Source organism: Miniopterus schreibersii (genome assembly GCF_964146895.1).
Source record: "Miniopterus schreibersii genome assembly, chromosome: 2".
Taxonomy (NCBI): domain Eukaryota; kingdom Metazoa; phylum Chordata; class Mammalia; order Chiroptera; family Miniopteridae; genus Miniopterus; species Miniopterus schreibersii.
The window spans coordinates 54,500,364-54,515,557 of NC_138102.1; the positions used below are offsets into that span (position 1 = coordinate 54,500,364).

The window sequence follows — 15,194 nt, forward strand, 5'->3', positions numbered from 1 at the left end:
TGGTGTTTTACAGAAGTACAAAGGTGCCTGATTTATGTGACCTGCAAGTATTACTTTCTAGACAAAAGTGCCAGCTCTTGTGCTTTCCAAAGTATCAGCAGTTGCTACATTTTCCTTCTTGTCTTCGGGCTTCATGGCAAGAAACGGAAGTACTTCCTTGATGTTACTAGAGTCTGAGACACGTGGTGACTCGGCGGATGCCCGTGCCCCAGCCAGTCGTGGGGGGCAGCCCGTATTCCAGGGCAGTGAAGAAGTTTTTGCCAATGAACATGGCCTCACATTGCCAGTGGCCTTGGCCTTGGCCTAGTTTTCAAAAAGCTGCCACTGCCTCATGGGGTCATTCAGCTTGGTGTAGGCATTGCATTTTTCCTTCTTCATTACAGAAAGCTCAAAGCACTCAGTCAGACCCTCTTAAGAGTGGTGCCATTTTGCCAAAGGGCTCATTATCTGTGGATGATCACTGATGAATGTAGGATTGATGCATTTCACTTCCAGGAACTCCCCAACAAGCTTATCAAGGAGCCTGGCTGTGGCCCAAGGTGAAGGGCATTCAACAGCTTTTGCCACACAGATATCATCAAAAATTTTGCAAGTTTCTTCAGTTTTGAAGATGTAGGTATCTGGCAGCTTCATCCCCAGGGCTTTCTCAAGCCCTTCTAACATGCTCATTTTCCAGAAGGGTGAGGTGAAGTCAATCCTGTAGGCTTAGCAGTCTGGGACATCTGGATGGTAAGTGACCTTGTAACTGCCAGTAACGTGCTTCACCATCCCTGAAATCATCTTTTCTGTGATTTCCATTAGATTGTTATAGTCTGTGTAGGCCATGCAGAACTCACAGGGGGTGAACTCAGGTCTGTGAGTCAAATCACCTCCTTTATTCCAGAACTGGCATCCAATTTCAAAACCCGGTCAATGCCACCAACCACCAGCATGTTATGGTAGAGTTCTGGAGCAATTCTCATATATAAATTCATGGCCAGCTCATTGTGGTAAGTGATAAAAAGCCTGGCCACAGGTCACTCTGGGATCATGTTCACCAAGGGAGTTTCAATCTCTAGGAATCCCAACTCATTCAAGAAACTTCTAACGTATGTGATGATATAGGGAATGATGTTCAGCTCACCATTCTTGGTTTTCCCAGGATTCCCCTAAACTCCAATTATGTCTCCCCAACGTAGTTTGTTATTGATATGAATAAATTCTTCTGATTTATCATTCCTGGAATTGGTCAGAACTTGCAACTTGACCTCCTCTCCTTGAAGTTCATAGAAGATGAAATTTCCCCCAGAAGCTCTTCTGGCAGATTCTTACCTGTCCCTTTTAAGGTAATGTCACTCAGGTGGTCCCCAGGCTGCAGGTGACTATATTCTTGGTTGAACTGAGTGAGTGAGACATCTATATGGAACTTGTGTGGGTACCTTTAGTTGGTGGACTGCTGGGCTGTGGCTCTTGTAGTATTGGCTTGGGTCCAGGCTCTCCTTCTCAGCACCCACATCATTGTCAGCAGTGTGGTTGGTGGCAACAGCACTGGCCTGGCTTAGTTGTTTCTCACTAAACTTTTTCTGTTTGGCCTCCTTTTCACTTCTCACCTTTTAGGCATCTCTTTAACTCATTTTTGCTCAGTTTTGGCTCACTGCTGTCCACATTCCCTTCAGGTCCCTGCACTGTAGCCATCTCTCTGGAGGCCCAAACTGAGAGAGCTCATTGTCCCTTTTTGATTATAGCCATCCCCATGGGTGAGAAGTAATAAAAAATATTTTACTCAAAAATGCATTAATACAACATTTTACTGACAGTCCCTGTACTCAGAGAATAAGTTGTTTTATAAATATAAATGTATAAAACGTGTGAAATCAATACCTACTTTGTATGCTAAGCTACAGAATACACTAGACCACGTTACTAAAATGAATTCTGGGTAAGTCATTTAGAACATGATATTGATCTTTAAAATAATTTGTTTTGAAAAGATTAACCTGCAAAGTTTGCCTTCTTATGGATTCAGGACATTGTGGGTAATTCTGAGATCAATGTAAACTCCAAATAAGAAATTAAAGGCTTAGCTTTTAGGTTCCATCTGTTCTTCTTATTCATTATAAGGCACTTGGAAGTTACTTTTAGTACTATTATTCTTTCCTTATATTGAAAAGTTAAACAACAATAGTAATGTTCTAGAAATTTGAGAATACTAAGTTTAATAAATTGACAGAACAAATGAAATTCTATATATAAAACGATAATTCTAAAGGATTAACCTATTCCCATGTTGTTTATACTATGAAAGAATCTCCCTCAAGTAATTATCTTTGTAATAATTATCATTTTAATTTGTTAATGCTGAACAAACATTAGAGCTGCAAAAGCAGTTCTAGCAGCGAGAAGGGAACAACAAGAGCCTAACTTGAGAGTTTAAGGTAATTCCCTCTTACTTGTTTTGCTAATATAACTGGTCACAGTTTACTGTGTTGACTCATCTTCTCACTTCATCCTCTTAATGTGAACATCTTATTTAAACTAAGTCAATATTATTCATATGTTAATGACTTTATGTTTAACATTCTAATTCACCATAGTAAGATGTCAAATTTCCTAGAAAGTTAAGGTATAATCAGAATCTCCAACTATCCTAACAAGCATCTCATCCCAGGCTCCAAATTTGGCTAGATTATCGTTTATGCTACATTTGTAACTGGGTTCTTCTGATTTTCATAAGCCTCATCCATATATAACATACTACTAGTCAAAATAGTAATATAAAGTCCTAGAATGAAATGCTTGCTCTTAAGGAATATTCACTGCAACTTGGGGCTGGATGTATAAGGAGAAGACATGTTAAAAGGTGAAAATCAGCTACTAGATAGGGAGCTACAAAGTTGTTAACCCTCAAGAAATGCTCTTAGACTATGGTGAATTCAACTCCATGTAGCATGGCGTGTTTTATCAAGCTGAGAAATAACCACAGGAGAGACATCAACATGGCACTGGATTATCAGAAATAGGAGAATCATTTGAAAAAAACACCAGATAAAACACTAAATAACAATACGCTTTCATAACAATATTTACCTCAGAAGTCTTTACACATGTACTACTGCAAAAGGTTGCTCATTACACTCCAATGTATTAAGTCAAGAAATGTATATAGTTTATTTCCAACTCTATCAACAAGGCTATCATTGAGTAAGAAGGTGAAAGACCCACATGATTATTAGTCTTTTACTTAATCTCAGTTTTTTATTACAATGAGAAACAACAACTAATCTTTCAATTTTGTCCACAAATATTCATGGCTTCCCTGATATTAAAATGGGATATTTATTCTGAACCCAGTTATTTATTCTCATTTGGCAGGTAGGGATCCCAAGGCAAAAATACTAAAAAAGTATTGTATTCAGTGGTGAGGTTCCTGTAATTAGCAGGACAAGGAAGTGGTTTCAGTAAGAAATTTTAAGAGTTGGTCCAGTTCGGAAGGAAGTGGACAAGGAAAGGCATTTGTCTGTGTTCAGGGGGACCAGTGTGTGTGGATAAAGAGTACAGAAAGCAAAACCTGGGCAAGAAAGATTGGCAAAAGCAGCTAAGCAAAGTAACAGGGTTTCCAGTGACTGGGGGGTTCAGAAAAGGACTTTTCTAGTAGTCAGGCATTTGGTAGATGAGCTGGGCAGAAATTACTGAAAGGTACTCTGTGTAAATACAGAGAAAAACACTGTGGTTTAGTATACATGGGAGCAGGCAGTCATGGCTGGACCACTGTATCCTTTGTGTGAGGAGGGTAATTTTATTCTCAATTCTTTTTTTTTATATCTTTATTGATTTCAAAGAGAGGAAAGGAGAGGGAGAGAGAGAGACAGAAACATCAATGCTGAGAGAGTCATTGATCAGCTGCCTCCTGCACGCCCCCAACTGGGGATTAAGCCCGCAACCCATATGCCCTGACCGGGAATCGAACCCCGATCGCCTGGATCCTAGGTGGACGCTCAATCGCTGAGCCACGGCCAGCCGGGCATAATTCTCAATTCTGAAGCAAATGGGACAGAGGCTGCTGATAAACTTTCAACATGTAAACAGAGTGCTATGAAACATAGATGGGCCTGAATCTCCAGATGGGATACCTTGGATGGATGGTGGATTTTGTTGTGGGACACTGGAGTTGACAAGGGCAGAGGCTGACATCTCCGATCAACTGAGAATTGATCTTGCTGACATAGGTGGGACACTAATTCCCCCTCACTGAGGTGTTTTAGACTCTTCTTCCACCTTATTCTTTTAATAAGGCCTTCCTTTCATTGACAGAAACAGTTCTAGTAAAGAGTCTTTCTCTTTCAATTGTGAACTTTTCTAAACTGAAAAGCAAGCAGGGAGGGAAACTTATAAAACTACCATCAATGTTGCAACAATGATTATTACAGGACAGGCAAAAGGAATTTAAAAGGAGTTTGGTTATTAAAATGAAAGGAGAACAGAGGTGTTGCAACTTTTTCAGATTGTTTTAGGCCAGTTAGATGATTTCTTCAACCAGTTTGCTTCTCAGCTGTAATACTACATCTGTCATTTTTGGCTTACAAGTGAATTCTTAAATGAACGTGAGAGATCTTTCTTTGCAGAGTTAAAAACGCTGAGTATGCTTAACAACTGTACCATGGATTTATAAGAATTTCAAGCATGTATTTAGAATAATTCAATGCATCTACCAAATCATGATCAAATAAAACATGTATTGTAATTAATAAAGTAAACAATATGTAGTAATATTTGGCCATCCTATAAAGGCAAAAAATACACACTGAATGAAGGCATGCGAAGATAAAAGTACTTAAATGAAACAAATATAATGAAAGGAATGTTGCCTTAAAATAAATCAAAGCATGCATGAGATAAAATTAGAGTAAAATATTTTGACAGTATTTGAATGAGTAGTTTTCCCTTTTGTGGCAACATGACAACAAACACTTAAAATTCAGCTTGAATTATCCTTTGAACCAAGAGTATTATATCAGTGCTTCACAGCACTCAAAGCTATTTCATGCAGCTTTCAATATAGACCTGAGTGTTGGTCTACATTAAAGAAAAAATTAGGCCCAGGGGGTGTGGCTCAGCGGTTGAGCATTGACCTATGATCCAGGAGATTGCAATTCGATTCCCGGTCAGGGCACATGCCCAGGTTGAGGGCTCGATCCCCAGTGGGGGGCATGTGGGAGGCAGCCAATCAATGACTCTCTCTTATTGATGTTTTTCTCTCTCTCCCTCTCACTTCTCTCTGCAATCAATAAAGACATTAAAAAAAATTAGAATAGATAAAACAATCTGAAAAAGTTGCAACACCTCTGTTCTCCTTTTATTTTGCTGCAAACCTAAAACTACTCTAAAAAAAAATAAAGTCTTTAAAAAAGTCATAAAAAAAAGTATTTTAGGGGATGTTTTTAAGAATAATAGTGTCAAGTATGAACAGCAGCAGAATGGAGGCTAATCATGGTTTTGTCCTATTTTTCCATATTGTATAGATCAAAGAAAAAAAGTCCATTACTACATACATGAAGGCAAAAGGGATGTAAAAGTTATTTATTTAGACCAACTTCCTATTAACAGGCAAGCACTATAAATCTTAAGTTCTACAAATCAGCGTTCTGAAAATGAGTTAAAAAATTCCATGACACTAAGAAACTCCTGAATAGGAATCCAGAAACCAGAGTACTGGGTTCAAATCCAGATAGTTTGGTAGTAGAGCAAGACTTTTTTTCTTTTGCAAGGGTGAGGATGGCTCCTGAGCTTGATTTTATCTAGCCCCACCAGAGATAACCATCAGAACCATTTGTGGAACTTTTGAGAATTATAGATGCCATGGCTCCACCTTAGACCTACTCAATAGAAATCTTAGAGGATACACTTGGGAATGTTGAATTCTGGGTGATTAAATAAGCTCATATAAGTAAAATAAGCTAATATAAGTAAAAAAGCTAATTAAATAAGCAAATATAAGTAAAATGCTCACCAGAGTGTCTTCTATAATTAAAATATAAGTTATTCAAGTGCAAGAGTCTTGTTTAATGCATCTTTGGATGCCTAGAATCTAGTATTTTGCCTGGTACACTATAAGCTCTTAATAAACCTTTTACTGAATGAAATGAATGGAGTCATATTAACCATTTATGGTATTTTAAGTTTAAATTACTAAATACTTGAAGCCAAGATGGAAAACACTAAAGTTTCATAAACTAATCTGATGAGGAGCACTCTTTTCTGAAAAATGACAAAATCAGTGAATTAAGATGAATTATTTCCAGGTTTAGCTGTCAGTTTAAGATGAAAATAAATTACAGAGAGTGAAAAAACCCCCACAAAAAACCAAAATGATTATAGGATAGGTATGACAGAGCTACAAGGAAGATTAAAGTTTCTAAAAATGTACAGATTGGCTAATGACTAAGATGACCGAAGCAGACATGACAACATTCTAAATACATTTTAAAAACAGAAATGCAAGAAGGGAAGCAAAGTTTGATATAAGACATGCCTAAGTTCTATAATGAGTTAAAGTTATTGCAAAATGTACACACAATTTTAGGAATATAAGTGCACCTCACTAGTCTACCTACATAAAATAATGTCTATCATGAAGGTATGTAAAACAGGGGTAAAGAAGAAAAAACATAACATAATAATAATAACTAAATAACTTTGTTAGATCTGCTCTCTGTCTCTATATTTCTCTCATTAGACTTAACAGACTAAATGCTTATTAGGTTTTCTGTAAAATATTGTTTTAGGATTTTTAAACAAGTAGATATAAAATATAATATTAGGCCTGGTAGCACAGTTAGTTAATACATATATAATGATCATATTTTTATTTCTACAGCTGTTTATCAAATGAGGAAGCTTATAAAATTCCAGAAGATATCTACAGACCTAGGTATCTATTTAACCATCTATTTATGGCTATAAACATGACAGGATAAAAATGAAATAATAAGGTACCTAACATAATCAACAAAACTCAACGAATATTAATTGAATAAAAAATTAAACATTTAAACATCCTCCATTATTATTTTGAAGAAATGCTTCTCTTTTTAAATATTTTCTTGGGCCTCAGTTTTCCCACCTTCCTGTGCCCGCTCATCTTCCTCTCTGGGCAGGTGGAAAGTTGGTAGTTTTATTATTGCCTTGTTTCCATCTCATCTCTTGCTGTTCTAACCAAGACCTAAACCAGTGGGTTATGAGAGACTTGTGATCAAAAGTCAGAGATGAATCATAAAGGCATTTTCTAAGACAAAACTTGACTTGGCACGACTCCTTGGCAGCACGTGTAAAGACCAATACAAAAGAAAGGAGCCTAACATTTCAGCACTTTATATTTGCTTTCTGTGTGTGTGTGTATTTTTCATTTAGTGATCTCCATAATTCCAACACAGAATTTAGGATTATTCTCTTTTTAGAGATAAAGAAACTGAAACTCAGAAAAGTTACCAAGTAAATAGAAAAGCTGGAATTTGTACCCATGACTGCTTTAAATTTCTGGGCTCTTACACTATAATATCCCATATCCGAAAGAGAAAAAAATATTAAAAAACAAATAAAGCATGTATCATAACCACATATACAATCTTCATCAACACACCACTGGCAGGTAGAGTGGATAGATACAACTAAAGGAAGGAGGCAGTGCAGACAAAGGTGATGACTGGACATAGAAGAAAGCAGGTGAGGGCTCTCCACAAAAAGAATAAGATGCATAAAGGCTCTCAAGGGTAGAGGAAAATCTATGTTTTGGGTCAGAAGTTTAAGGAGGCTCAGGTTATTAGACGGTGTTAGGGTTGTCCTAGAAGAAGTCTAGAGAAAAGTTACTTTTAGACAAAGTTGGCTGAGTGTCCTACCAATACTTACAGTATCGGTGTGACTGCAAGATAAGGCCGATGCCACTTTTGAGTACTTCTAATATCTCTCCTATTGAGTATTCCCTCCATTAGTTTATTTTGAAATGTATAATACCGTTTAGGGAAACACATATAAATACAAAAATATAAATAAATCAGTGATGGTAATATGTTTTGGCAAACTGTGTCAGATGATTCAAAAAGTGTCTCAACTGACCTTGAAGGTTCTTGTGATGAGACTAAAGAATTCTTTAACATAATGTAATTTAAAAAACATTTACATATAACTAAATTAAGCAAGTATTCTGAAGCCAGACTTTGTGGGTTCAAATTCCATACCCGCCCCTTACTACCTGTGTCTCAGTTTCCATATCTATAAAATGGGATCAATAATGGTAATAATCTAATCATATTATGAAGGCTAAATAAGTTAATACTAATAAAATGTTTAAAACTGTGCTGGTACAGTAAGCAGTATGTAAGTGTTTGCTGAATAAGATTAAATATTCAAGGTTGCCAAAGCCTTTTTTTTTTTTTTTTTTTTTTAATGCTTGTCATGGGAAAAATAATAGGTGACCTTACATGCTTTCTTGGTCAAGCCAAGATCTCTCATCACATTTCCTGTGTTTTCCTATGAACCATGAGATGTTTTAATTGTTTAAAATACAGAAATTTCAGAAGCACAAAATTTTATTTTTCTTTCAGTCAGTGGAATGTAACATTCCTTGCCAAGAAACAGAAGTCAAATAATCTTTCATGTACCCAGCTAAAAAGATGCACAGGAATGAGCATTGCTGATATCCAGGAAGCAATCTACCGAGGGTGATGTACCTACTCAGACTTGTGAGGAGATGGGTAACGACCACTGCTACTTAACTGAAGTTGAAGAGCTGACATAAATGCTTTAGATAAGGGATCAGCAAACTTTTTTATGGAAAGAGCCAAAGTATAAAAATTTTAGGCTTTGAGGGCCATAAAATCTCTGTTGCAACACTCAACCATGCAATTGCAGCATGAAAGCCAGACATAGACAATACATCAACAAACGAGCATGGCTGTGTTTCTATAAAACTTCATTTATCGACACTAACATTTAAATTTCAAATAATTTTTATGTCACAACATATCATTCTACTGATTCTTCCCCAATAATTAAAAAATATAAAAAACATGCTTCATTGTTACAAAGCTCTCCACAGAAGGTTCCATTCCTCAACTTACTATTTATTTGTTAGTAATTCACTGTACAGTTCTTGTACTTGCTTCATATTACATTGATTTTATCCATCAGTATTTAATATTTTTGATGGTATTATAAATTGTATTTATAAAACTTTTAATTTCAATTTTTCAGCTGCTTGTATCTAGTGTAAAGAAATACAACTGACTTTTTTTGTAATGACCCTGTATTCTGCAATCTTGCTAAAGTCACTTATTAGTTTTATTAGGTCATTTATAGATTCCAGCTATGACATTTTTAGAAAACAGCCTTCAACCTTTATATCCTTGCTTAAAAAACAGCATTTGTAACCATCTTTTTGGTTTGTTTCTATGAGTTGGTTTTTGTCTAGTTTTCTTTTGAGATTCCACATATAAGTGAAACCATATTTGTCTTTGTCTGACTGACTTATTTCACTTAGCACAATACCCTCTAGATCCAGAAGGGAGGGTGTGAGAGATGGGTGAAAAGGGGAAGGGGAATATAGTCAACAATATTATGGTAAGTCTGCATGGTGACAGGTTATTACTTGAATTAGTGGGGTAATAAAATTATAAAGTATAAAAGTTTCAAACTGCTATATTTTACACCTGAAACTAATATAACCAATGTAAGATTGTACACCAGCTATACTTAAATAAAAAGCAAATTAAAAAATAGCATTTGTAAGAAATAAAAATTGAGAATATAATTAATGAGAGGAAAGAAACCCTCATAACATTTAGCATAGTATCTGACCCACAGCAAATAGCACTTATTAAATCCCTTTGATAATTTCAGAGTTCTTACTATACGTTTCAGCAATGTTGATATGTCCCAAATCTTCACCTCTAGGCCTGATCTTTCTCCTAGGCTTCAGATCCTTATTCTCATTTATTTACTATATTTTCACATGATGGGTACTTTATTTTATCTATTTAAAATTATTTTCCAATTATAGCTAACATACAATATTATATTAGTTTCAGGTGTACAACATAGTGATTAGACATTTATATACCTTATGAAGTGATGTGATTGGTACTTTAGAACTTCAAGTACAAATCCTAAATCAAAATCATAACCTTCATTCACCCATGAGTTACTTCTGCTTTGCAAAAGTCCTATTTCTGATAATAAAATCATTGTCATCTCAACTACCCAGAAAATTTTGTAAGAATCACTGATAACTTTCCAAGATACTTTCAAATCTAGTGACTGACTGAATCCTGTAATAAACACAATAGCTAATATTTAACACTTATTATGTGACAAACACTACGTCAAACACTATAAGTTACTATTATCTTTATTTTATGGATGAGGAAACTAAGAGATGCATCTAATAATAATATCATAACCTAGGCAATCTACCTCTAGAAACAGTGCTCTTAAACATAAAAGATATTGTCTCTAATGTTGTGCAGACTGTAGGATCCACTTACTTGTAGAGACTGTGGCACTGGGTGCTATCAGGTGATATTTGGGGATACCCAAGAAATGTCTAATGTTCTGTTAAAATAAGCATTCCTCACTATGATGGTCTTGAAAACGGTAGTGCAAAGGGGCCAGTGGAAAATGGCAAATAAAATTATGGTTATGTTATTGGCTGAGTTTATAGTGAACACCGCAATTCTCGGGCTTCTGGTCTTTGTCTGACTTATTTCACTTATTACAATACCCTCTAGATCCAGAAGCGAGGGTGAGAGGGATGGAGAATGTGACAGGTTTAAGGTTTGAGAGGAGCCGTTAAACCCTAAACCCATTTCGACAATGGCTGACTCGTGGAGACTAAGTACATTAGAGTGTATATATTGCATAAGACTGAAAAGAAGTCTAATATAAGCGAACTCTAACCCTGTGTTTCTCAGTTATAGGAAAAGAGGAAGTGGAAGACCAAGCTGTACTCATGATTGTGACCTTTTAGCTAGAGATCACCAACTATAAGCCCAAACTGTGTCGTGGAATGTGATCGAAACATATTATTTTCTTTGGAGAGGGGGTGGTGGTGAGTAGAGAGTATGGTAGAAAAACCTCCACCATTACCTCCTCACCCCCTGTACTCCCCGGTATTTCTGAAACCAATTGTTCCATCTATTCCCCATGCCATCGTACCATTTTTGGCCATTGTTACCGCTTACCTAGATTTCACAAGCACTCCTATTCAGGGTATCTTGAATTACCCTGAAAAAAAAAATATATGTATACACACACACACACACACACACACACACACACACACAAACACATATATTACTGCCAAGTTAATTATCTAAAATGTGGTTTCATCATGTCACCCGAATTGCTCACTGAAGTAAACATACGTTCTTTACTCTGACATTCCAGGCCTACCAAAATATGAAACTCTATCTCCTACCTACTTATACACTCCAAATCTATTTTTCCTGACAATCCTTAATTCCCCCCCTTCTATATTTAGAAAGGTTTATGAAGTTTTTGTAATGCCCTTCTCTCCGATCTGCACATCCAAATTCATACTTCAAATAAATGCTTGTTTTATATACCACCTCTTCTGAAAGGTCATTCTCAATAGTCCCTTAAAATAGATAGGGACATTTATATACCACTACAGACTCTTTATGAGATATGACATTTTGCTTCAAAATATAAAGATGTATACACATTTATTCCTTTAGCTCTTTGGAAACAGAAATAGTCTTAATTTTTAAAAATTCTCCTTCAGTGTCATGAGCAAAGGTTCAGTGAATACAGACCACCACAGGAAAAACTTTAGAGCTATTTTAGCTCTTTATTAGTCCACCCTCTACCAGAGAGAAATCTGAGCACAACATACTTATTTTTCTGCACCTTCCCCTCTGAAACCATGGGAAGAGATACGTTTCTCTTTTGCCTTTTGATGTACCCAGTTAACTACAGAGTTCATAATGTTGACTCATTTAATATACAAGGAAGTAAGGCAAGCAATATTAAACATTTGGAATTGACAGAAAAAACACACACCCTAGGTTCATCCACATTAAAGAATTAGGAAAGCAGAAAACAGTTCATAGAATCGGGCTACGAAGATCCAATTCTCCCAGGGAAGAGGCAGTCAGGGTGATTAATTTCCATTAACTTCTATTATGAAATGGTAAAGGAAAATGCGTTTAGCTACATGAAATTTTACTTTGTGTACCATTATGTAGGTACAAATTTATAGCATTTATGTGATGGTATCTGCAATGAAAAACTCATAAAATGTGTATAAAATGATATTTTTGTAAATTTCGTTTAAAAAAAGCTAGATCCTTTTATATAGTTCTATCCAAATAAACCCCCAAAATTACTACTGCTAATCTTTGTATCGAAAGTTCATGAAAAGTTTGAGTCATTTAATTCAACACTGCTCTAGTGCTCTCTGTCATCAAAGATGTACATATGGTTTAAGGAGCGTAAACTTTTGCTATGCCTTGTAAATGTAGTATTGCCTAAAATTTGTGGAATGAAAACTGGTACATAAGCCTGCAGAAAGTCAATTAGAGCTTACATTTTTTTAATAAGTGGAATGCTTAATATTTAAGGGAACTACTGATAGTGATGGGGAAGGGGTAGTTTCCATAATAAAAAGGGACATTATTGTCTATATTGGAGACTGAGTGGAAGTATACAGCAGTTAGCAACATGGAAAACTGGCCAATCACTTTCTTTAGAAGCATTCAGTTCATAGTTCTAATTTTCAAAAATTAGAGATCAGCACTTTAGTTAAAGAATCCAACTTAGGTTTTATAAGTGCTATTACTTTGGGCTAAAAAAAATCTATGTTTACTATATACAAACGATTGAATTTCACAACATATACTTCTCGTTTAAACATCTGTTGACTTATTTCTGGATCAAATGCAGAGTTTAACTAATGGCAAAAGATGACGAATAAGAATAGACATGTTTTGTGGCATCAACATACAGAACATTCCATTCTCATCATAAATGACAGGCTATTACGCATACCTTGATTTTCCTGTAAACTACTTTGAAAAACTATTTCAAAGCTAACATGTCATTGTCATTTACAGGTTCATGAGTTCCTTTACAAACTTATATATGGACAGTCTATCTGACTAGAATGACCTAGGTGCACATTTGCCCTGAGGCAGGGAGATGTATTCTTTTGGGTATATTCCATCTCTGTGATTTTGGACAAAAAGAATTTTAGAAATGCTAGACATCCTTACATATAGAGTATCTATAAATAATCTAGCTAATAAAAATTCATATTTAGGGTCCCAGTGAATTAAAAGAAAACATCTGAATTCTAATAATAGATATGTTGGTGCCACTTAAGTTCTGCTGTTTAAAGATATACTAACTCATTTCCTATTTTTTATAAACACAGACTTTTCACTTGTAAAATGAAAACACAGTGCCTTTTAATCTTTAAAAAACACATGTATATTTAAAAACTTACAAAAACACACAAAAGGGAAATCCCAAATCCCAATAAATTGAAGAAAAGAACCTCCTTCTTTAGAGCTTTGTAACAGTGAAGGTAATCCATTTGCATGAAATAATTTTACCAGATCTGGTCAGAGACTGCTCCTAATCCTTTATCTTTATGGTACTGGAAAGTGGACATAGATATGGCTTATTTTAAAAATCAACTAACTGAATGATGATAATAAATAACAGCTAACATATACTGAGAACTTAAAATTGTATAATAAATCTCGTTTACTTCTATGAAACATAATTGTATATATTACTTATGTTCTTTCATTTAATGGCTAAAAGGAACTGAGAATATCTTCACATCTAGTGATAATGACTTCTACCAAAGGAGAAACTAAATGAACACCTATGTGGCACATATCATAGAAATATACAGGTTACATATAAACATTTATTAAAACCAGGGAGCGCTAAAAGTTTGCTCAATGAAGAGAAAAAGTAGAGCAAAAATAATACATGAAATAGTCATTTTATTATTAAAGTATTCAAGATCTTAATGAATCTCAACTACAGTAAAGAAATATTATATATAGAAAAAAGTAACTAAATGGTCTAAATGAAGTTAATATTGCTTACCTTAAAGCTAGATTTTTGGTGCCTTAAAAATGTCCAACTCTTGTTTCTTTAACCCTTAATGTCACTATTATGATGTTCTTATTAGTAAAAGTCGTGTAGGATGACTTTTAGTTCATAAATGTCATATATCATACGGTACAGAATTTAGAATCTCTAAGGTGTCATTTGTTTAAGAGTTAGTAATTTGCTAAATGTCACATTAGTAGGTTGAAAAAAATAATCCAACTTTATAGAATTTTAATCACTCCTAAAATAGATGCCACCTTATAAAATTCAGGTTGGAAAATTTAAAAATAAAATGCTACTCTTATTGAAGGACCTGAATAAATACTGATTCAAATGACTTAAAAGGCCTTTCCTCAAAATACATGTCCATATCCTGATCCCTGGAACCTGTGAATATTACCTAATTTGGAAAAAGGGTCTTTTGTAGATGTGGTTAAATTAAACATCTTTAGAGGAAGAGCACGTCCTGGATTATCTGGGTGGGCCCCAAATGCAATCACATGTATCTTTATAAAGGGACATGCAGAGAAGGCAATGTGAAGACAGTGGCAGAGACTGAGTGATGCGGCCACAAGACAAAGAAGCCAAGGAATACCGGGAGCCCCTAGAATATGGAAGCAAGAAACAGACTGTCCTACAGCTTTCAAAGGGCATATTGTTCTCCAGACACCTTGGTTTTAGACTTCAGGCCTCCAGAACTGAGAGACAATAAATTTCTGTTGCTTTAAGTCATCAAAGGTTGTGGTAATTTACTACGGCAACCACAGAAAATTAATACAGTACCATTCTGAATTTTGTTGTTTTTAATATATAAATATTAGAGAGCAAAAACGTACCTATTGATGTTGTTTAATATCACATCACACATATTGTGCTTCATATACTGTTTACTAATAGTGTGACATAATTGGTGGCACAATGAACAACTGGGATGGGAATGAAGAGAACAGATGTCTACTTCTAGCTCGGCTCCTAATAAGTATAACTGAGGACAAATCATATAACCTTTTTAGATTTGTTTCCTTATTTGCAAAATGAGTACAATGTTTTCAATGATCTCTAGGTTCCTCCCAAAT

General features: G+C 35.3%; 1 protein-coding gene and 1 pseudogene across 2 annotated transcripts in view; both read right to left on the bottom strand.

Moving 5' to 3' along the window:
• The window catches only part of PIBF1 (progesterone immunomodulatory binding factor 1), a 163,086-nt gene that overhangs the window by 77,800 nt on the left and 70,092 nt on the right, over window positions 1-15,194 (bottom strand). The gene's annotated exons all lie outside the window — the stretch shown is intronic.
• On the bottom strand, window positions 58-1,674 carry LOC308553334 (lysine--tRNA ligase pseudogene; annotated as a pseudogene). Its single transcript has one exon. The product of its transcript is annotated as a lysine--tRNA ligase pseudogene (transcript).